Here is a 24,772-nt window from a genome sequence, read left to right on the forward strand (position 1 = left end):
GTCTGGATGCCTCTGATGATTCGGAGACGGCGGGGAGTGAAACCCCGGCTGTTTTCTCCCCGGCCACAAGTCAAGCACCAACGCCAGCGGATGACCCTGAAGATTCGACACTGGCCAAGGCCACCCTACCACTGGCCAGTCCACAAAGAGTTCATCAGCCACAGCCCAGGCGTCGCTGCCATGTCCCTCCCTCTACCTCTGGGCAAGAGAATCGTGAAATGATTGACGCACGCGTCATAGAATTTCTTGCCGAGAGGAGGATTGATGGCTTGGAGGAGGTGATGCTAAGGGGACTAGGGCCACTAATGAAGCAGGTCACTCCTGAAAAATACCATGAGTGCCTGGCTTCATTGGCCCTAGTCATCAAGATGTATTGTACCCCTTACCAGGGAGACATACTTGCCAAAATTAATTTTCTGAAAAATGAAATACTAAATGCTGCTCAGCAGCAGCAAACAGGCATCTATCATCAGCCTCCCCAAACAACCCAAGGGCCATCTCCCCCCCCCCCCCAACCACCATACCAGCAATCTCAAGAACAAACACATCATGTGGGTCAGCCGCATTACCCGGGCACTTTGCCAACTGGGGCCACACAACAGGCCCATGTACGGCTACAGTCGTCATTTGCTCTTGGGTCGTTTACCCAAGACCTATTTGAATTATAACAGTTGTTTATAAAAAATACACAAGCACTTTTTCTGTATATGTTTTTAATTTATCTACATTGCTATTGTTTTTGGATTTGTGATCCACATTTTTTATTTAAAGTTTGTTTGGGGGAAAAAAATTTGACTTGTGTTTATTTTCTCAATCCACAATACATTTAGAGTTCAACACATTGTAAAGACACTTCCACATGCACTCTAGCTCACAAAGCAACACTTTATTTTGAAGAACAACATCTGTATTTTGGGATACTGTGATCATGAGGTATTAGAAAAAAATTTGGACCATATATGCAAAATACTAAAGATGTTTAAGTCAATTTACATTTTGACGAAAACATCTTTAATATTTATTTATATGCATTTTAAAATATGTGATGTCCAAAAAATGTCAGCCCGCAAGCCCACGTCAAGGGTCCTCATTCTCTTGCGAGTCCCTACACTCAACTACCACAATAAATTTTAGTAATCTATCTACAAAATAATAAACCACTAAAGAGCTCAGAAGATTTCAAAAACTGCCACGAATAGCGTCCCTCTGCCATGGCAAGGACCCCTCTGGGCTGTAAAAGTAGTCTGCATAGAGTTCCCGAACTGCAATGCCTGCAGTCCCAGGTTGTCTATGCAGGGTCCTTTCCAAACCCAAATCTGAAGACGTAGGAAGATCTTCCATGTCAACAGAAGAGGAAGCCTCGTGAATCCTGGTGAAGTTGTGTAGAACAACACAAGCTTGAATCACCAGGGTAGCATTCTCCGGATCCATCTGTATGGATGACAAAAACACCCTCCACTTGCTAGAGAGTATCCCGAAAGCGCACTCAACATACCGACGGGCACGAGTCCTGACATCCAAACCACGCTTTGGGAAGGGCCGCATAACATGTGGAGTCAATGCAAACCCTTCATCCGCCACGATGACAAATAGAGCCGGCGGACCTGCATATCCGGGCAGTCTTCTGGACTCGGGCAGGGCAAGCAGGTTGGCACGAAGCCGCTCACCCATTCTAGAAGCACTAAAGATGCGAGCATCCGCAGTGCTTCCATAGGCCCTGATATCAACCATTATAAACCAGTAGTTACTGTCAGCAACAGCCATCAGCACTACCGAAAAATATTGTTTATAATTGAAGAATCGGGTCCCTGAGTGAGGAGGCTTCTTCACACGGATGTGCTTGCCATCCATTGCCCCGATGCAGTTAGGAAACTGCGCTGAAATTTGGAAGCCCTCAGCAATCCGAACCTAATCGTCCGCCTTGGGCTGCGGCATCACTGTCTCTCGGAGTTGCTGCCAGATGACATGGCAAGTGTGACGTACAATCCGAGAGATCGTCGAGGTTCCTAAAAGAAATTTTAAAATGCAGGGTGCAAAAAAGTTCACAGTTGCAAGGAATCAGTTGAAAACCGAAAAAAAAAAAAAAAACAATCCGCAGCAAATCAAAGGGAACATCAGATACATGAATCACGTATAATGTTGTATACAATACATGATTTTAAACACCCTATGTCAGTGGTGGCGAACCTATGGCACGGGTGCCAGAGGTGGCACTCAGGGCCCTGTCTGTGGGCACCCGCACCCTAGAAAAAGTCTATGGTGTACCAATATACCTTAGAATTTTCCTACCATTCATCAGCACAGGGCACACTATGAACAGGACAGGCAGCACTGAATGTAGACAGGCTATTATAGCTAAATTATAAAATACATGGAAGATAAACTATATTGGACTATAGTATTCAGGTTAAATTGCCGTGTTGGCACTTTGCGATAAATACGTGGGTTTTGGGTTGAAGTTTGGGAACTCAGTTTGTAAACGGCTCGCCATCACTGCCCTATGTCCTTTGTCGACCAAACAAAAAAAAAAAAATCGAATTTGTGTCTATGAGCAAAACACTACTAGCTATTGGGGTGTGGGCAGTACTACCACAACTAAGTTACAACAACTGTGTTTAGCCCCTTTGAAATGCTGAAAGTTATGGGCAACTTCAAAATGATGTGAACATTATGCATGATGAGGACGTTAGCTGAAAATCTCAGGGGTTGGCAGCACCACAATCCCACAAAATAGGGTACAGACCGGTATATAGGCTTCTAGCCGGGTGGTGCACGCAGATAGGGATCCTGACTGAGGGTCCCAATTCTTCCAGACACTCCAATAATCCGCAGCACTCGCCAGTAGTTTGTGAAAAATTGTGATTTATTCACTCAGACAGCCACGTTACAGCTTGCTGTAACCTGGCTGTCTGACTGAATAAATCACCATTTTTCACAAACTACTGGCGAGTGCTGTGGATTATTGGAGTGTCTCGAGGACGTTAGCTGAACACAAGTTTGAAACTTGCACAAAAGAATAGACAACCTTCAATATTGGGATGTTATGTGTCAGGGATTAACGGTTTTAAAAACAAATAAAAAAAAACATTCCCACAAAACATTGTGGGCAAAGAAAGGTTACTTCAGCAAACAGTAGCACATGTCTAACAGCAGCCATTTTCTAAGACATGTTCCTCCTGACGGAAGCACTGCACATTACTGGTGAAACTTTAAATGTAAAATATTGCTTACCTCAACGTGACGATGAGCCTTTCCTCAGGAGAAATGCTGCGCCTCATATTGGTGTCCATGAAGGTAAGGACAGTACGTAGAGACCACAGCAAGCGATCAAATGTGGTGACTGACATCCTCATCCAACAAAGGAGTGCGCTGTCCCCATCGCCGAGAAACAAGCCAATGCAGTAAGACCTCTTCCTCAGAGTCATCCACCATGGTGATACAGCAAAGACAAGCAACCAAAAGAACCTCTGTACTCTGTGAAGACTACAGAAAATGGCCACAAAACCAAACTCAGGTGACTTTCATTTATACCAGTATCCTGGGTGGAGTTATTAAAATTACATTTTTTTCACCATTCCTTGTTTTCTGACGGTCCGCAAAAAAAACGGACACACGGAAGCACAGCGGAAAAAAAACGGAACAACGGAACCCCGTTTTGCGGACCGTGAAAAAATACTGTTGTGTGCATGAGGCCTTAGGTTGTCATTTTATTTGCATCTAACAGTGAACGCCATAAAAACTGCTATTTTTGTTCAAATAATTAAATGGTCCCATTAAAAAAAAACTTGTCCTGCATAAAACAAGCTCTCATACAGCTATGTGAAGAGAAGACAAAAAAAATAATATGAATCGCTCATGGAAGCCACGGAAGAAAAAACAAAAATGAAAAAATAAAAATAGACTGTGTCCTAAAGGGTTAGGCTTTAACCCTTTCAGGACCAGGCCAAATTTTACTTGTTTCATTTCTGTTTTTACGTCCCCATCTTCCTTTTCCATTCTCACAGTCATTTCTGCCATTGTTTTGAGGTTTTGTTATTTTGGCATTCACTTTGCACTGAAAATGATAACATGATTGTAAAGGTCAGTATGATAACAGCAATATCAAATTTACAGTATATAGTCTTTTTATTATATTTTATTACCGTAAAATTTAAATTCTTTGAAACAAATCTAAATATTTTTGCCTCTCCATATTCTGGATTTATAACTTTATATTTCCATCTGCAGAGCTGTGAGGAAGCTTGTTTTTTGTGGGCGAGATGTAGTGTACTGTTTTTTCAATTTTCTTCAGGAGAAAAGTGACCAAAACATGGCAATTTGACCTTTTAGATTTTTTCCATTATGGTGTTCACTAGTGTTTAGCGAAGTTCTTCAAAATTAGATTTGGCTGGTTCGCCCAACGTTACAAAAAATATTGCTTCATGACAAATTACTTTGTCATGAAACGCATTTTTTTGTAAGTAGCGGGTGATATGACAAGGAAAGGTGATCGTGCCGCCTCCAGTCTTTGAACACTCAGTTGCGGCGTTCATCGATGATCGCAGCATCTGAGATCAAAATTGTACTTACCTCATCCAATTTGGCCTCATCCATGGCCATCTTGCTTGAAGATCCAGCATGAAATCAAGAGCAGCACGTGATGTCATCATGTCGGCCGGCATACTTACATCATACGTCACCACGCATGGGATCTTCAAGCAAGATAGATGCGGCGGCCTCTTGCAGATCAAATGGATGTGGTAAGTATAATTATTATTTTTTTTAACCATTTTGGGGGAAAATTGATTCGTTACCATGAAGCATGAGGAAATTTAGCTTTGCAGCGAATCGAATTTTCCCTGAAATTCGGATTGAGGGCCGCTTTGTTAACCTTGATTTGCTCAACACTAGTGTTGTAGCAGGCTAAATACTGTTGTATTTTAATGGTTCAGACATTTTTTGATGTGACGATACCAATTATGATTATTTTTATGTAAAACTGAGTGGAGTGATTTGAATTAATCCCTTTTTAAAATATTTTTAAGAAAATGTTTACTTTTATTTTAATCCCAATAGGGGACCTAAATATGAGTTTATTCTGCATTTTGCTTATTGGAATCCAAAATGCCATATTTCACACATTTTTAACCCTTTTAACAATGGGCTACCAACACACTGCACAAGGCATGTACACCAGTTTTTTCGGCCATAATTTTGGCACATTTTGATCAGTAAATCTCCTCCTTTGTGTTTGTGATAAAACTTTCTGTAACGGAGCCAAATTCTTAATTATTTATATTGATGGAACATACGACATAGCATCGTATTGATCAGCAATAACTGCATAGACAACATTCTTCTGCTTTACCTTGACTAGTAATGATGGGGCTTGGGAATTAGATGTTTTCAGAGTTTTCACTCTTTCACTTTATGTAAATATTTATTTCCAGACTACTCTAAATCTGGTCTTGCCAAGGTTAATCATGTCTCAAAAATATTATGGTTGATTATAGCTAGTTGTCTTACTCTTTATGTTAGTAGACTCCTATTTTTTTTGCAATGAAAATGTTCAGAACCAAACCTTATACTCAAAGAAGTCTAAGTTCACATATAGTAATAGAGTAATGAGCGAGCACTCATACACTTGGCAACCAAATTGACATGTGCAGAAAATATTTATTATATCCCCATAAAATACAAGTAATAAAATTTATAAGAACAATGTAGCAATAATATACAACATTACAGTCACATATTGTGGTAGATATGATCAACACTATATTCATATGACTCAATAGTGTCGATAAATTCAATAATATATATCACACCAAGAAACTTCAAGTATATGCTGTTATTTGGGAAGAGGGGGTATTATCTTCTAGCGCTCTATCCCAATTTGGGAAACTGAATGTCACTGAACATGTTGTAGGTGTATTCACTGGGAGCGCAATATGTTCATAAAGTGTCCACAGGAATCCTGATAATGTGAAAAGTCTCTTATAGCATATCCTTTTAAGCTCGATATGAGCTTTGGATTGGAGAAAACTTTAAATCGATATTTGGCTTACCGTCTAGCGTCTGCGGTCTCCCTATTGCTTCAATGGAGCTTTAATTATTTGCCGGCTTATTCAGTCGCTCCATACAGCAAGCTGGTTTAAATTTCGCAGGAGTTCCAAAGATCACAGGAGTTGCCACTCTGTTCCGCAATTTCCTTCGGTGCAGCTTTCGACGATAAGAATAATTAATCCTTTACTGTAGAAATCTTCTTCTGTATGGCCATACAGTATTATCGGAGGCTTTTCAATGCAGGTACATCACTTGTTTCACCATACGCGTTACGGGTAGATTCACTCTCCCTTCCTCAGTGGTCTCCTCAGGGAGAGTGAATCTACCCGTAACGCGTATGGTGAAACAAGTGATGTACCTGCATTGAAAAGCCTCCGATAATACTGTATGGCCATACAGAAGAAGATTTCTACAGTAAAGGATTAATTATTCTTATCGTCGAAAGCTGCACCGAAGGAAATTGCGGAACAGAGTGGCAACTCCTGTGATCTTTGGAACTCCTGCGAAATTTAAACCAGCTTGCTGTATGGAGCGACTGAATAAGCCGGCAAATATTTAAAGCTCCATTGAAGCAATAGGGAGACCGCAGACGCTAGACGGTAAGCCAAATATCGATTTAAAGTTTTCTCCAATCCAAAGCTCATATCGAGCTTAAAAGGATATGCTATAAGAGACTTTTCACATTATCAGGATTCCTGTGGACACTTTATGAACATATTGCGCTCCCAGTGAATACACCTACAACATGTTCAGTGACATTCAGTTTCCCAAATTGGGATAGAGCGCTAGAAGATAATACCCCCTCTTCCCAAATAACAGCCTATACTTGAAGTTTCTTGGTGTGATATATATTATTGAATTTATCGACACTATTGAGTCATATGAATATAGTGTTGATCATATCTACCACAATATGTGACTGTAATGTTGTATATTATTGCTACATTGTTCTTATAATTTTATTACTTGTATTTTATGGGGATATAATAAATATTTTCTGCACATGTCAATTTGGTTGCCAAGTGTATGAGTGCTCGCTCATTACTCTATTACTACATTTGCCTTTAAGAGAGGGTGGGGTGATTCCCTCTATATGAGCTTGTAGCACCATACCATAACTACTTGCTAGTGAGCCACCACAACCTACCACTAAGTTCACATAGCATGTTACAAAAGAGTGTCCTTTTGGCATATGTTTGATTGGTATGTGTATATCATTGGCTCATCTCACACATTGATGACATATTGCTAGGATATGTCATCAATGTCTGATAGGTGAAGTGAAGGAGAGCACAGTACACGTGCACCGTGTGCAGGGGTGGACTGGGAACTTAAAGTGACCCTGGAAAAAATACTTAAAGTGGCCCGTTTTGTAGTCGGGTCCAAATTGATGGGAAGCAGGGCCAACACAATTAGGCAGGCCAGCAATGCCATATTGTGGCACATTGTACCACCCCAACAGTGCCAAATACCACAGTTCATCACAAAATACTGCCAGCAGCACAAAATACATCCCCAAAAACTTCCACTGGTGGCTGTGAGGAAGACTAAGGCGGCACCCTGGGCATCGTCCCACATGGAGAAGTTTCCCTGTAAGGTCTATGGCCAATCCACCCCTGCCTGTGTGCTCTCCATTTATCTCTATGGGATTTCAAAAAGTAGTCAAGCAAGCATGCCAAGCATGCCCAGAAGTCCCATGGAAAGCACAAGTTGCAAGCACAGCTGCCACTCAATCCACCACTATAGGTGTCACCAACTTACCTGTCCGAGCTCCAGCGCCGCAGTCTGGGGCTCAGGCACTGCAGCGCGATGTCAGACACGCTACCAGGCCATGCCTCCCTGTTGATGTGCCACCTAGGCCAAGCATCACTGCCCACTCCCACTTTCACTGTCCCATTTTAGCCATGCCCCCTGGTAATGCACCACTTTAGCCACGCCCCCTGTTGATGTAAGCGCACATACTTGCTGGGGATAATTAGTTCTCTATTTAAAGCATCTGCTTGCACTACTCCATTCCCATTCCAGTTATAGGTTTTTACTTGCTGTGCTTCTGTGTGTTTTTGAAAAGGTGATATTTGGATTTGGATTTGACTTTGGCTTGACTTGGACCTCTCTCTCTGCGATTTTGTACCCTTTTTCCCCTCAGGTTTTAACTCTTGGCTAGGCTATTTGTGACTACCCTCCTCTCTGTGATTAGGTACTGTATTGACCTCCTGGCTTGACCTATTTCTGTACTACACTTCTCTGTGTGTTTATCAGTTTTTTTTTTCTGTTGTGTGTGAACAAGTCCCTGTGGTTTTCACTGTGGGTGCTTGGTTTGGCTCCCTACACTTACCAGTATAAGGATGGTCGACTAGTTGTGGACTTGCCACTAAGGGCTTGCTCTGTAGGCATACATTTCATAATTTGACCTGTTAGGCTGGGTTCACATCATGTTTTTGTCTTGAAGGGCTTCTGTCACCCCACTAAACAATTTTTTCTTTTTTTGGGTTACTTTTAATCCCTATACTGCGATTTATGCATACATACTGAAATTAATCATTTTGGTTCAGCAGATTATGTTAAAACCGTACTTTTTAAATATGCAAATTACCTTGCTACCAGCAAGTAGGGCGGCTACTTGCTGGTAGCAGCTGCATCCTCCAATCCTAAAGACGCCCCCTCCGCATGTTGATTGACAGGGCCAGCAGACGGGATCTCTCTCTGCTGGCCCTGTTTGCATTCAAAATCTGGCTTCAGTCGGCGCAGGCGCACTGAGAGGCGGACGCTCGCTCGGCCGCTCCATCCTCAATGCGCCTGCGCCGATGACGTCACATCTACACCCGGCGCAGGCGCATTGAGAAGGGGGACGCTTGCTCTGCGCTCCTTCCTCAATGTGCCTGCGCCGGGTGTAGATGTGACGTCATCGGCGCAGGCGCATTGAGGATGGAGCGGCCGAGCGAGCGTCCGCCTCTCAGTGCGCCAGTGCTGACTGAAGACAGGTACGGCGCAGGCGCGAGATCTTGATAGCAGACAGGGCCAGCAGAGAGAGATACCGTCCGCTGGCCCTGTCAATCAACATGCGGAGGGGGCCTCTTTAGGATTGGAGGATGCGGCTGCTACGAGCAAGTAGCCGCCCTACTTGCTGGTAGCAAGATAATTTGCATATTTTAAAAGTACGTTTTTAACATAATCTGCTGAACCAAAATGATTAATTACAGTATGTATGCATAAATCGCAACCAAATGCATAAAAGTAACCAAAAAAAAAAACAGTTTAGTGGGATGACAGAAGCCCTTTAAGTTTAATGTTAAACGGATGTTTGTAAAAAAAAAAAAACATATGTTGACGTATATTTTTTTACTGGACTCTGCGGGATAGAAAAGGGTAGTGTACAACACTTTTGCATGCTTTCTTTCCTCAAAGTATATGTTAAATGTAGGGCAAAAATGTAATGTGATCCCAGCATTATTTTTCCAGTTCTATGCTAGTGATAAGTAGTGTTGGGCGCGAATATTCGAATTGTGAATATTAATCGCGAATATTGGCACTTCGAGAATTCGTAAATATTTAGAATATAGTGAAATATTCGTAATTTCGAATATTCTAGATTTTTTTTCATCAGTAACCTCCCATCTTGCTTGTGGGCCAATGAGAAGGCTGCAATGTCTTTGTTTGAGCTTAGCAACATCCCTAGCAACCAAAAGGAAAGTTGGTCACCCCTTACTATATAAGAACCTCCCCAGCAGCCATTGTATGCAGTGTTATTGCTGTGCTCTCTGCTTTCCTGTGTCATTACATTAGTTAGTTAGTTAGTTAGCTTACAGTATATATATAATCCAGATAGCTAGTGGGAGATAGTCAGTGTAGGTAGTGATATACAGTAGTGTAGCTGATAGGTTCTGCTGTCCATACATACATGCTACATACATAGTGCTGTATGTATGCATGTATGCTACATACATACATACATACATAGTGCTGTGATGTCACAAGTTCACAACAATACTTAGTGCACCAATCAGTAATATGCAGTCAGACCTGTTAAAATGTGAAGTTGCACGTATTGCGCCAAAATATTTGCATCATTAGTGCCGATTTCGCAATCGCAAATATATTGGAGCACTCTATCTGTATATAAAGCTATTGCAATGTTCTTCCGTGCCAACCAGTTTCTCCAGTCTCAGAAAACTTCTAGCAGCTTGAAAAATGTAGCTATAATGACCCACGCCTGTATTGCGCGCGCATTACGCGCATATTACATTGCTGATTTTTGCAATTAAGACTATATTTGCGAATTTGCGAATATATGACGAATATTCTACCAAATATTAGTGAAATATCGCAAATTAGAATATTGCCCCTGCCATTCATCACTAGGGATAAGGAGAATTGCTTATGCTTTTTGTTAATTTTCTAATGTGCTGCCAGTTTCTTATAAGATTAGAAACCTAATTGTGTGAAACTCCATGAAATTCAAACATCACTATAAGGAAACGTGGAAGAACATACTGTAGTCTTGTAATGAATTGGAAGGATCAATGTGATTTTATTTTTTATTAATTACACTACAAAAACGCTTTACAAAGTGAAATTTCAATCATTTCAGTTTAAACTTAAGTATGAAGTCAAATGTAAAGTTGGGCATCGAAACTGCAAATGCATTTTAGCGTAGATAAATAAAAGGTTATACACTTAGGCTGTGATAGTAAATGTGTTGCTTCCACATTATGTGGGATGCAGTTGGGTATTTGTGAAATACAAATACTGGAAGATAGTAAAGTGAATTGCAGCAACCAGCGCCAGGCGGCTGCTGCCAATGCTAATAACATTTTTGGATGTAAGAAAAAAGACATTTATGCAAATGCTGAAGACACAGTTGTACCTCTGTTGCAAGTTAAACCACTGCTGGCGTAATGTGTGAAGTTTTCAGCTCCTATGTAGAAAAAGGACACTGTACAGGACAAATGGGTCACAATTGGGCAAACATGTTACTTGAAGGTGTGTGTATAATAGATTTCCATGAATATATACCATAATTCGTTATATAGAAATATAATGAAAGTCAGAATAAAGGACATTAAAAGAGAATTGATACATAATGGACAGAGTCACTCGCTATGTTGGTTCCCAGGCAGGTAGTGACAACCACAGGATAATATGCAAAAATAGACACAAACCCTCCACCTTATATTTCAGCCTCCCAGCATCCATCTGCTTCCAGTCCAAAGCATTGTTTAACTTGTAATAAAACTTTTAATCCAGATGGTATTAAAATCTTGGTCTTTATTATATCAGAATTAAAACATCCATGGGGACAGAGAAAAGCTCCATGCTTAAGCTTTTCTACCACATCACATGGTCTAAGGGTATGGCCACATGGTCAGGTTTCCTGATACAGTTTTAGAAGCCAAAACCAGGAGTGAATTCAAAAAACACGAGGCATCTTATCTGTCCTTTAAATCTCCTCTCTGTAACAACAAGGACAGTGAGCCCTAAGGCTAGAACCCGGCCTGCTTTCCCTACCTACTTGCAGTAGAAGTGCTAGATAGCTAGACCGCAACTGGTCAACGGTCCCTACGCTAATTACGTGCAGAGACAGATTAACAAACAAAGACAGACAAACAATACCAGAGTCGTATGAAAATAGGTAAGAACCAGATGGGATGTGCATTACCAAATGAGAGAGTGGTCAAAAGACAAGGGGTCAGAAGCACAAGCAATATAATTAAGCACAGGAGCAATAACCAGAAACAAAGCTAGTGAGTCAAACACTAGCAATGATGTATGGCCAGGAAGGGATTTCAATAGAACACTGAGTCCCTGGATCAGAACCTGATCGGTCCATTGACTTGCCGCTCCATTAGTCAGACACACTAGACACAGTAATAGAGTAGCTAAAATAATCAGCCCATTGATAATCTCCCCAGCATACGCACGTTGTGGGAGAAACAGAGCATTGCATCCTGTTATTAAGGAAGCTGTCGCGTCACCAGGGGGTGTGGCTCAGCAGCGCTTCTCTTCCGGCATGGCTGTGCTGAGGCTGAGGATCACGCTGCTGAAGTTTGGACAGGTAAGATTGTTACACTAGCCTTTTAAGTATCCACTCCTGATTTTGGTCTCCAAATTTGCATAAGAAAACTTATTGGCCATTCCCTTACTCATAGCATGAGCCTACCATTTACCCTCCACCCTCCACCTATATATCCTGCAAACACATTTAAGTGGGCTTGAATTAGTGAATACTGGTAAACTGATGCAGACTTGCTTCTCATTATAAAAGGTATTACAGACTATAGTTAATCACTATGCAAGGTTATCCCCATTAGATGTTAGAAAGATAAACCGTAGATTGATGTACTGTACACCCAGGTGTATAGCAACTGAGGCATAGCTCACCATTACACATTTTTATTGAGAAGAACAGGTGTCAGTAACCAAGCTTTCTGTGCCTTTATTTAGTAGGCAAAGCACCAACAAAACCCACTTTTCCAATCTCATCTTCTAAACTGAAACACCTTTTGCTGATTAGATCTTGGAGAAGTCGGCTTCACTGTGGATGATAACTAGTGTTACGCGAGCATGCTCGGCCGAACAGCAGTTCGGCTCGAGCATTGCTATGCTTGGCACATCTCGATGTTCGGCCGAATACTATGTATTGCTCGAGCACAATTGAACACAATGAAAATCAATGGGAGACCCAAGCATTAAACCAGACACCCCCTGCTCTGAAGAGGAGAAGGTGTCTGGTTCACAGAAAAAGGTTAGAAATTGATGGAAACACCACCAAAATAGTTTGGAAATAGCATAGGGAGGACATCTGGATGCATCTTGGACTCCTATTACATACAATAGAAAACCACACAAAGGCTATATGCCAAAAGCCAGGTATGTGCAAGCCAACAATCTATCCATGAGACAGATACAGTCAGCATACCTTACACTGGCAACCTTGTGCACTATTCAAAACCATGACTCATCAACAGCGCCATTTATTGGTTTCATAGTCTTATGACAAGACTATGAATCCAATAGATGGCGCTGTTCATGAGTAGTGTAGATCGCGAATATTGTAATCGCAAGTTCTTATTGCAACTTTTCCATGCAAATTGTTTTTCAACTGAAAAACAAGGCAGATTCTGCTCATTTGCATGTCTTTCCCATATGCCTATGTTTATTCAAATTAGTTTACATGAGAAAACTGTAAAGGTTATTGAATATTATGTTAGGACAATCAGAAAACTTTTTGTCACCCTAATGATATTGATCTAGGTGCACTGCACAGGTCCACCCAAGCCATCCAACAAATATGAAGCAACTTTGAGGCTTACTGGGTCTCCTTCAGATGAGAGCTGGTTTTGAATGTCTCATAGTGCACAAGGTTGCCATTGTAAGGTATGCTGACTGTATCTGTCTCATGGATAGATTGTTGGTTTGCACATACCCGGCGTTTGGCATATAGCCTTTGTGTGGTTGTCTATTGTATGTCCAAGATGCATCCAGATGTCCTCCCTATGCTATTTCCAAACTATTTTGGTGGTGTTTCCATCAATTTCAAACCTTTTTCTGTGAACCAGACACCCTCTCCTCTTCAGAGCAGGGGGTGCCTGGTTTAATGTTCGGGTTCTCCCATTGACTTCCATTATACTCAGGTGCTCAGTAGAGCACCCAAGCATCCTGATGTGTTCGGCCACAGCACCCGAGCACCAAAGTGCTCGATCAACACTAATGATAACTCAATGTGCTCAGTAAAATACATGAATGGAGCAATTGTTGGTGTAGTTTAGTTGCACCGTGTTTATCTATAATTGTGACCATCCTGGTAATTTCAATGAGTTAATAAAATATTTCTTGCAACAATGTAAAATCACTTTCTACAATTTTCTCATCATTTTATTTTAGTTTCATCTCTGTTAACTGTGCAGCATAAAGCACAGTTGACATTTATTCTATAAGTTGTCATGTCAATTCCAAATATATTTTGTGTACTTGTGTACATTAGTGTTGATCGAGCACCATTGCACGGGGGCTTGGGCCGAACACATCGGGATGCTCGGGTGCTCTACTCGATTTCGGGACCGAGCTTGACCCCGAACCCGAACCCCATTGAAGTCAATTGGGACCCAAACTTTGGAGAACTAAAATGACTCTAAAAAAGTTATGGAAAGGGCTAGAGGGCTGCAAAAGGCAGAAAAATGTGGTTAAGAGCATGGCAAGTGCTCTGCAAACAAATATAAATAGGGAAATGACTTAAAATAACATAAAATACGTAAAAATAAAAAATAATAATCTTGATCTAGGAGGAGGAGGTCCATATGGAGTAGGAGGTTGAGGAGGCGGTGAATGCGGCGGTGTAGGTGGATGCGGCGGTGGAGGAGGCAGACAACACTGGTTTTTCGTTTTGTTTTTATTTATTTTTTTACAATTTTTTTTATTTTGTTCAAATTTGTGTAGACCTCAAAACATTGGGAAATATAAAAAATAAAACAAAGAGAAAGTGCGCTGGAGTACAACAAAGGATGGTTGAGGCCGTTATACATGTCTATTCTGCACAAGGTACGGACAAGTCCTGTGGGATCCCTGACTGGTTCATTTTAATGAACGTGAGCTTGTCCACATTGGCTGTGGACAGGCGGCTGCACTTGTCTGTGATAACCCCCTCCTTCCGTGCTAAACAAACGTTCAGACAATACACTGGCTGCAGGGCAGGCCAGCACCTCCAAGACGTAAAGGGCAAGCTCAGGTCATATGCCCAATTTGGAGACCCAGAAGTTGAAGGGGGCAGACCCATCAGTCAGTACGTGTAGGCGTGTGCACACATACTGCTCCACCATGTCGCACGTCCACGATCCAATTGGATATCTTCCCTATCAACTTTCGATGTTCTTTTATGCGCCTACCATGTTGATCACGGGTAACAGGGAATCAGGGTTCCATGCCAGAGAGGGAGCCTGAGAAAGGGATACCACATCCAAGGGAGGTCAATGGCTGAAATCTGATCGGGTGGAATCGTGGGACAAGTTATTAAATTAAATTCAGCACATAATCCAGGCAAGGGACGTGCGTCAAACCTGCTAGGCCCAGAGCTGCTACGAGATTTCGCCCATTATCGCACACCACCAGGCCGGACTTGAGGCTCACTGGCACCAACCACTCATCGGTCTGTTGTTCCATGCCCGTCCACAGCTCCTGCGTGGTGTGGGGTTTGTCCCCCAAACAGATAAGTTTCAAAACTGCCTGCTGTCGTTTCCCCCTGGCTGTTCTGAAGTTGGTGGTGAAGGTGTTACGCTGACCGGATGAGGAGGCGGTAGAGGACGAGGAAGCGGAGTAGGAGGAGGAAGCAACAGGAGGAAAATAAAAAACGCCCTGAAATCCTGGGTGGTAAAAGGACATGCACCAAACTGCTATCCGCCTCAGACCCAGCCGCCACTGCATGTACCCAGTGTGCTGTTACGGAGATATAACATCCCTCACCGTGCTTACTGGTCCATGTATCCGTAGTCAGGTGGACCTTGCCACAGATGGCGCAGTGCACACCTGATTTTGTCCCCCATTTGGTTTTGCAGGGAAGGGATGGCTCACCTGGAAAAGTAGTGGCGGCTGGGCACAGCATACTGTGGGACAGCCACTGTCATCAGATTCTAAAAGCTGTCCATGTCCAACAGTCGGAATGACAGCATTTCAAAGGCCAGGAATTTGGAAATTCTGGCATTCAGGGCCAGGGATCGCGCGTGGGTAGGGGGGTACTTCCTCTTTCGCTCCAGTGTTTGGGAGATAGACAGCTGAACGCTTCCATGGGACATTGTGGCGATGCTTGGTGACCGAGCTGGTGGAGTTGCTGGCACATCCTCTGTTTGCGGGGTGGCAGGTGCCACTGTCACTCCAGAGGGGGATGATGAGGCCGAGACTGCAGCAGAAGAGGAAGCAGGAGGAGCCAGAGACCTTTCTTGGTTTTTGAGGTGTCTACTCCACTGCAGCTTGTGCTTTGCACTTAGATGCCTGGTCATGCAGGTTGTGCTCAGATTTAGAACGTTTATGCCTCTCTTCAGGCTCTGATTGCACAGTGTGCAAACCACTCGTGTCTTGTCGTCAGCACATTGTCTGAAGAACTGCCACGCCAGGGAACTCCTTGGAGCTGGCTTTGGTGTGCTCGGGCCCTTGGTGCGGTGGGCAGTAGGAGGCTTACTGTCTAAGGGACGGCCACTCCGCTTTTGCACCCTGCTCCCTCTTTTGCTGTGCTGGTGGCTCTGTGCGACCACCGCGTCTTCCTCTGAACTGCACAGGTCACTCGCATGACATTGATTCCTTGTGGGGTCGAGGAACTCATCGTCCTTGTGAGGAATATGGATTAATATTTACTGTCAGACATGTCCTCACACCCCCATTTGCTGACAGATAGCAGAGGTAGTGAATTCCACATGAGGGCCCTGCTTCAAAGGCCCAGCCCTGATTGTCATTTGATTCACCTTTTGGCATGTTCTTCCAGACATGTTGGCACCTACATTTCATAAGGAATTATGAATCGCCCGGCCATCGCAGGCGCAAACCGGATACATATTTGTGTCCCGGTGGCCACGATGTACGTGCCCATGGGCTTTATTTGATAGGGGCATGCTAGGGAAAGAAGATATCCATATCTCCCCATAGAAACCACATAACGGTACCAGGTTTGGACTCTACTTGTAGCCAGAACCCAGGCAGGTCCGTTGGTCCCAGAACCATCTCCCTGTGACCCTCTGGTCTGGAGCTATGAACCCTCAAGGGTTTTGTGGGTCATTTTCTGCCAGCACAGAAAAGGGGGAATGGACCCCTCCCTGAGGCCGGGAGGGGAGGGGCCGGCTACAGGTTAAAATGCTTGTGCCAGCAAGTGGGCGTGTCTTTCTCTGAAAGGGGGTCACATCGTGCAAATGTGTTTGGAGAGACCTGGAAACCGCTGACATCACCGCCCCCACGTGACTGAAGCCAAGGGCTATTCCGCCCTTATGACCCAAAGGAACATCCAACTACCCGGTAACTGACTTTTACTCTGCTTAACCCTGTTGTACCCATATAATCTGTATCTGTAACCTCAGACCACTGTATATATTCTCTGTGCATATTGTGTTAAATCTAGTGTGCCCTTACGGCGATTAAATATATAATTTAATCTTGTGCTATTTTGTATCTCGATTACGAATCCCCACGTCCGTGTTTTGGCCTAGTTATAAGGTACCGCGGGTTGGTTTCTCACCCTATATAATCCCTTTAGCGGACCGGACCTTATATCAAACGAGAAGCTGGTGGCAGATTTCCCGGGCTGAGACAGTGCTGCTTTCACTGAGGCAGTGAAAAGGCTCTCTCAGCTTGTTGCCTCTCTGTGCCTGCGTGGACAGGAGGTGTGTGTGTAAACTGTGCCAACTTGACCTTACCTGCTCCTCTGGAGGGCCTAACATCACGTTTTTGGTAACCCACGTGACTATACCGCGGCTCGTGAGCTCGATGTAGGTGACGTCAAGCGGGCACTTTCATCACAGTCCTCCACATCATCTTCCACCCAGTCTTCACCCCTGCCCTCCTTGTCGGTCTGCACACTGCAGAAAGCCCCAGCAGTTGGCACCTGTGTTTTGTCATCATCCGAGACGTGCTGCGGTGGTCCTCCCATGTACTCATCCTGAAACATAAGTGGTTGGGCATCGGTGCACTCAATCTCTTCCACTTCTGGGGCAGGGCTATGTGGATGGCCCTGGGAAACCCTGCTAGCAGAGTCATCAAAAAGCAGAAGAGACTGCTGCATGACTTGGGGCTCAGACTGCTTGGCTGATTTGCAAGGGGGTGAGGTGAAAGACTGATGGCCATGGGCTGCAGGTGCCAACTCTTTCAGCAGGGGACTGGGTGGGAGACAATGTGAAGGAACTGGAGGCACTGTAAGCCACCCAATCTACTATTGCCTGTACTTGTTCTGTCCATTCGTAGAGCGGCATTCGGGACTACCAAATAACGCTGAAGATTCTGTCGCCTACTCGCACCTGAGAAAGGTGTTTCACTTGTGTGTGTAGCTGGCACAGATCGACCACGTCCTCTCCCTGCAACAGGAGCCCCACCAACACCAGCAGCACCACAACCAGGGCCACATCCCTTATTTGACTCTCTTTTCATTTTTTTCTGTCACCCACCGAAGTAACAGACGTTTTTACTATATTTAGTTCCCTGTCAGCAATGCAGAGCAGGGTTTTTTCAACAGCAAAAATGGGTTAATGTCACCCACCAATGGAACAGACCAATTTTTGAAATTTAAGTCCCTGTCACCTATGCAGAGCAGGGTTTTTTCAACGGCAAAAATGGGTTAATGTCACCCACCAATGGAACAGACGAATTTTTTGAAATTTAAGTCCCTGTCACCTATGCAGAGCAGGGTTTTTTCAGTGGCAAAAATGGGTTAATGTCACCCACTAATGGAACAGACGAATTTTAGAAATTTCGGTCCCTGTCACCTATGCAGAGCAGGGGTTTTTAAACGGCAAAAATGGGTTAATGTCACCCAACAATGTTACAGACCATTTTTTTTCATTATTTCCACGTCTGCTATGTAGAGTAGGGGTATAAAACTGCCAAAAAAGTGTTAATGTCATCCAACAATGTAACAGACAATTTATTTTTAATTTTTTCCCTGTCTGCAATGTAGCGCAGGAGTATAAAACAGCCAAAAAAGGGTTAATTTCACCCAACAATGTAACAGACAAATTTTTTAACATTTTTTTCCCTGTCTGCTATGCGTTTAAATAGCCAGGATTAATACATAAGATCGCAGGTGGTGAGAGTTTGTAAAAAAGTTAGTAGAAAAAGATATGTAGCAGGCAGGTCGGGTGTACAGGTTTCCGTGGGCGTCCCACCCAGAAGACTTGCTCTGCCTGCTGTTACTTTTGGTGCCTTTGCGGTGTCCCGTCAGTGCTGCCGATCCTTGTCTGTGTGCTGTAGGAAGGTTCTCCTTGTATCCGGCTTGTGGGCGAAATGCACAATGGACTCTGACGCCCCACGTGGTCTTGGCGTCTCACGTGATGTGTGATCGGCGTACCAGGTTGTCTGAGATAAACGGCGTCCCACGTGATTCAGGACCGTTGTGAGTGAGTCCTGTAGTGAGGGATATGCCGGCGGAAAAGCTGATAAGGAAGCGCCTCCTAATGGTGGTCGGTGTCCTCTGTAAGCGGGTCTTTTTCTACTAACTTTTTTACAAACTCTCACCACCTGCGATCTTATGTATTAATCCTGGCTATTTAAACGCATCAACCTAGTTTGGATGCAGCAACCGCTATTGACATTATGTACTAATATATACTACTAATACTACACATTTTTTGGAAAACTATAAGATTATCTATATCCGAAATTTTACTATTTTTGCAACATTTTTGTACTATTCTATATGACTTTTGTGCTATTTTTATACGATTTTTATACGGGATATTTATTATTACTCAAGTGTATACCCACCCTTATCGCTACCCCTGGAATTTTATCCGTAAATGCTATTTTAGGTGAATGAATTAGTTTTTAATACACTGATTATCTCCGCCTTTCATTCTTTCTTCACTGTATCCCAGATATTGAGTGTGCCAGTCCACCCTTCAAACTAAATTGTGTACCTGGCCTATGTTGGTGCAGGACCCCACCGTCCGAGCCACTGTTGAATGACTGGCCTGATAACCGTGGAAATGTCACCCCACAATCCTACAGATGGATTTTCTGTATTTATTTGCTTGGCTTTCAGATATGCAGCGCAGGCTGCAAAGGTACTTTATGGCCAAAAAAAATAAGTTTTTTTACCCACAATGTCCAAGTTGTATTTACTGATTATATTTCACCAGGGCCCGCGCCACCTGTAAGGCGACCTATGCAGCCGCCTAGGGCGTAATTTAGCAGGGGGCGCCGGGGAGTAAATGAGAGTGACAACGGAGGGGGGGGGAGTGAATGAGAGTGACAAGGGAGGGGGGGAGTAAATGAGAGTGACAAGGGGGGGAGTAAATGAGAGTGACAAGGGGGGGAGTAAATGAGAGTGAGAAGGGGGGGAGTAAATGAGAGTGACAAGGGGGGGGGGGGTAAATAAGAAGTGACAAGGGAGAGAGTAAATGAGAGTGACAAGGGAGGGGGGAGTAAATGAGAGTGACAAGGGAGGGGTGGAGTAAATGAGAGTGACAAGGGGGGGAGTAAAGGAGAGTGACATGGGAGGGGGGGAGTAAAGGAGAGTGACAAGGGAGGGGGGAATAAATGAGAGTGACAAGGTAGGGAGTAAATGAGAGTGACAAGGGGGGGAGGAAATGAGAGTGACAAGGGGGGGAGGAAATGAGAGTGACAAGGGGGGGAGGAAATGAGAGTGACAAGGGAGTGGGGGGGAGGAAATGAGAGTGACAAGGGAGGGGGGGAGTAAATGAGAGTGACAAGGGAGGGGGGAGTAAATGAGAGTGGGAAAGGAGGGGGGAGTAAATGAGAGTGACAAGGGGGGGAGTAAATGAGAGTGACAAGGGAGGGGGGAGTAAATGAGAGTGACAAGGGAGGGGGGGAGTAAATGAGAGTGACAAGGGAGTGGGGGGGAGTAAATGGGAGTGACAAGGGAGTGGGGGGGAGTAAATGAGAGTGACAAGGGAGGGGGGAGTAAATGAGAGTGACAAGGGAGGGGGGAGTAAATGAGAGTGACAAAGGAGGGGGGGGAGAAAATGAGAGTGACAAGGGGGGGAGTAAATGTGAGTGACAAGGGGGGGAGTAAATGAGAGTGACAAGGGAGTGGGGGGTAGTAAATGAGAGTGACAAGGGGGGAGTAAATGAGAGTGACAAGGGAGGGGGGGAGTAAATGAGAGTGACAAGGGAGGGGGGGAGTAAATGAGAGTGACAAGGGAGGGGGGGAGTAAATGATAGTGACAAGGGGGGAGTAAATGAGAGTGACAAGGGAGTGGGGGGGAGTAAATGAGAGTGAAAAGGGAGGGGGCAGTAAATGAGAGTGACAAGGGGGGAGGAAATGAGAGTGACAAGGGAGTGGGGGGGAGGAAATGAGAGTGACATGGGAGGGGGGAGTAAATGAGAGTGACAAGGGAGGGGGGAGTAAATGAGAGTGACAAGGGAGGGGGGAGTAAATGAGAGTGGGAAAGGAGGGGGGAGTAAATGAGAGTGGGAAAGGAGGGGGGAGTAAATGAGAGTGACAAGGGAGGGGGGAGTAAATGAGAGTGACAAGGGAGGGGGGGAGTAAATGAGAGTGACAAGGGAGGGGGGGAGTAAATGAGAGTGACAAGGGAGTGGGGGGGAGTAAATGAGAGTGACAAGGGAGTGGGGGGGAGTAAATGAGAGTGACAAGGGAGGGGGGAGTAAATGAGAGTGACAAGGGAGGGGGGGAGTAAATGAGAGTGACAAGGGAGGGGGGGAGTAAATGAGAGTGACAAGGGAGGGGGGGGAGTAAATGAGAGTGACAAGGGGGGGAGTAAATGAGAGTGACAAGGGGGAGAGTAAATGAGAGTGACAAGGGAGTGGGGGGAAGTAAATGAGAGTGACAAGGGGGGAGTAAATGAGAGTGACAAGGGAGGGGGGGAGTAAATGAGAGTGACAAGGGAGGGGGGAGTAAATGATAGTGACAAGGGGGGAGTAAATGAAAGTGACAAGGGAGTGGGGGGGAGTAAATGAGAGTGAAAAGGGAGGGGGGAGTAAATGAGAGTGACAAGGGGGGGGAGTAAATGAGAGTGACAAGGAAGGGGGGAGTAAATGAGAGTGAGAAAGGAGGGGGAGAGTAAATGAGAGTGACAAGGAGGGGGGAGTAAATGAGAGTGACAAGGGAGTAAATGAGAGTGACAAGGGAGGGGGGAGTAAATGAGAGTGACAAGGGAGGGGGGGAGTAAATGAGAGTGACAAGGGAGGGGGGGAGTAAATGAGAGTGACAAGGGAGGGGGGGAGTAAATGAGAGTGACAAGGGGGGGAGTAAATGAGAGTGACAAGGGGGAGAGTAAATGAGAGTGACAAGGGAGTGGGGGGAAGTAAATGAGAGTGACAAGGGGGGAGTAAATGAGAGTGACAAGGGAGGGGGGGAGTAAATGAGAGTGACAAGGGAGGGGGGAGTAAATGATAGTGACAAGGGGGGAGTAAATGAAAGTGACAAGGGAGTGGGGGGGAGTAAATGAGAGTGAAAAGGGAGGGGGGAGTAAATGAGAGTGACAAGGGGGGGGAGTAAATGAGAGTGACAAGGAAGGGGGGAGTAAATGAGAGTGAGAAAGGAGGGGGAGAGTAAATGAGAGTGACAAGGAGGGGGGAGTAAATGAGAGTGACAAGGGAGTAAATGAGAGTGACAAGGGAGGGGAGGAGTAAATGAGAGTGACAAGGGGGGGAGTAAATGAGAGTGACAAGGGGGGGAGTAAATGAGAGTGACAAGGGGGGAGTAAATGATAGTGACAAGGGAGTGGGGGGAGAAAATGATAGTGACAAGGGAGTGGGGGGGAGTAAATGAGAGTGACAAGGGAGGGGGTAGTAAATGAGAGTGACAAGGGAGGGGGGAGTAAATGAGAGTGACAAGGGAGGGGGGAGTAAATGAGAGTGACAAGGGGGGGAGTAAATTAGAGTGACAAGGGGGGGGGGAATAAATGAGAGTGACAAGGGAGTGGGGGGGAGTAAATGAGAGTGACAAGGGAGGGGGGAGTAAATGAGAGTGACAAGGGAGGGGGGGAGTAAATGAGAGTGACAAGGGAGGGGGGGAGTAAATGAGAGTGACAAGGGAGGGGGGGGTAAATGAGAGTGACAAGGGGGGGAGTAAATGAGAGTGACAAGGGGGAGAGTAAATGAGAGTGACAAGGGAGTGGGGGGAAGTAAATGAGAGTGACAAGGGGGGAGTAAATGAGAGTGACAAGGGAGGGGGGGAGTAAATGAGAGTGACAAGGGAGGGGGGAGTAAATGATAGTGACAAGGGGGGAGTAAATGAAAGTGACAAGGGAGTGGGGGGGAGTAAATGAGAGTGAAAAGGGAGAGGGGAGTAAATGAGAGTGACAAGGGGGGGGAGTAAATGAGAGTGACAAGGAAGGGGGGAGTAAATGAGAGTGAGAAAGGAGGGGGAGAGTAAATGAGAGTGACAAGGAGGGGGGAGTAAATGAGAGTGACAAGGGAGTAAATGAGAGTGACAAGGGAGGGGGGGAGTAAATGAGAGTGACAAGGGGGGGAGTAAATGAGAGTGACAAGGGGGGGAGTAAATGAGAGTGACAAGGGGGGAGTAAATGATAGTGACAAGGGAGTGGGGGGAGAAAATGATAGTGACAAGGGAGTGGGGGGGAGTAAATGAGAGTGACAAGGGAGGGGGTAGTAAATGAGAGTGACAAGGGAGGGGGGAGTAAATGAGAGTGACAAGGGAGGGGGGAGTAAATGAGAGTGACAAGGGGGGGAGTAAATTAGAGTGACAAGGGGGGGGGAATAAATGAGAGTGACAAGGGAGTGGGGGGGAGTAAATGAGAGTGACAAGGGGGGGGAGTAAATGAGAGTGACAAGGGAAGGGGGGGGTGTAAATGAGAGTGACAAGGGAGGGGGGGAGTAAATGAGAGTGACAAGGAGGGGAGTAAATGAGAGTGACAAGGGGGGGAGTAAATGAGAGTGACAAGGGGGGGAGTAAATGAGAGTGACAAGGGGGGGAGTAAATGAGAGTGACAAGGGAGTGGGGGAAGTAAATGGGAGTGACAAGGGAGGGGGGAGTAAATGAGAGTGACAAGGGAGGGGGGAGTAAATGAGAGTGACAAGGGAGGGGGGAGTGAATGAGAGTGACAAGGGAGTGGGGAGTAAATGAGAGTGACAAGGGAGGGGGGGAGTGAATGAGAGTGACAAGGGAGGGGGGGAGTAAATGAGAGTGACAAGGGAGGGGGGAGTAAATGAGAGTGACAAGGGGGGGAGTAAATGAGAGTGACAAGGGAGTGGGGGGAGTAAATGAGAGTGACAAGGGAGGGGGGAGTAAATGAGAGTGACAAGGGAGGGGGGAGTAAATGAGAGTGACAAGGGAGGGGGGGAGTGAATGAGAGTGACAAGGGAGGGTGGAGTAAATGAGAGTGACAAGGGAGGGGGGAGTAAATGAGAGTGACAAGGGAGGGGGGGAATAAATGAGAGTGACAAGGGGGGAGTAAATGAGAGTGACAAGGGGGGAGTAAATGAGAGTGACAAGGGAGTGGGGGGGAGTAAATGAGAGTGACAAGGGAGGGGGGAGTAAATGAGAGTGACAAGGGGGGGAGTAAATGAGAGTGACAAGGGAGGGGGGGAGTAAATAATAGTGACAAGGGGGGAGTAAATAAGAGTGACAAGGGAGTGGGGGGGAGTAAATGAGAGTGACAAGGGAGTGGGGGGGAGTAAATGAGAGTGAAAAGGGAGGGGGGGAGTAAATGAGAGTGACAAGGGGGGGGGAGTAAATGAGAGTGACAAGGAAGGGGGGAGTAAATGAGAGTGAGAAAGGAGGGGGAGAGTAAATGAGAGTGACAGGGAGGGGGGAGTAAATGAGAGTGACAAGGGAGGGGTGGGGAGTAAATGAGAGTGACAAGGGAGGGGGGGAGTAAATGAGAGTGACAAGGGGGGAGTAAATGAGAGTGACAAGGGGGGAGTAAATGAGAGTGACAAGGGGGGGAGTAAATGAGAGTGACAAGGAAGGGGGGAGTAAATGAGACTGAGAAAGGAGGGGGAGAGTAAATGAGAGTGACAGGGAGGGGGGAGTAAATGAGAGTGACAAGGGAGGGGGGGGGAGTAAATGAGAGTGACAAGGGAGGGGGGGAGTAAATGA

Source organism: Bufo bufo, chromosome 8 (assembly GCF_905171765.1).
Source record: "Bufo bufo chromosome 8, aBufBuf1.1, whole genome shotgun sequence".
Classification (NCBI taxonomy): Eukaryota; Metazoa; Chordata; class Amphibia; order Anura; family Bufonidae; genus Bufo; species Bufo bufo.